We start from the raw sequence: 290 nt of genomic DNA on the forward strand, positions 1-290 counted from the left end.
CGGAAGCTATGAGTTGTGCCCCCTCAGGGGCCACACCCACAACTTCCACAGCTCCGGGCGGGGGTGGATGATTGTACCCTCTGCCTGTGAGAGGAGATCTCTCGTGACGGGAATCCCCCATGGAGCGCCGTCGAGGAGAGAAATCAGGTCCGAGAACCATACTCGGCCTGGCCAGAACGGGGCTACTAGCAGAAGACGGACCCCGTCCCGGCGCACTCTCTCCAGAACTCCCGGGAGCAGAGCGATCGGGGGAAAGGCGTACAGACGAAGCCTCGGCCACGTCTGTACCA

This window comes from Sinocyclocheilus rhinocerous, unplaced genomic scaffold, assembly GCF_001515625.1.
Source record: "Sinocyclocheilus rhinocerous isolate Xijiao unplaced genomic scaffold, SAMN03320098_v1.1 scaffold591, whole genome shotgun sequence".
NCBI lineage: Eukaryota > Metazoa > Chordata > Actinopteri > Cypriniformes > Cyprinidae > Sinocyclocheilus > Sinocyclocheilus rhinocerous.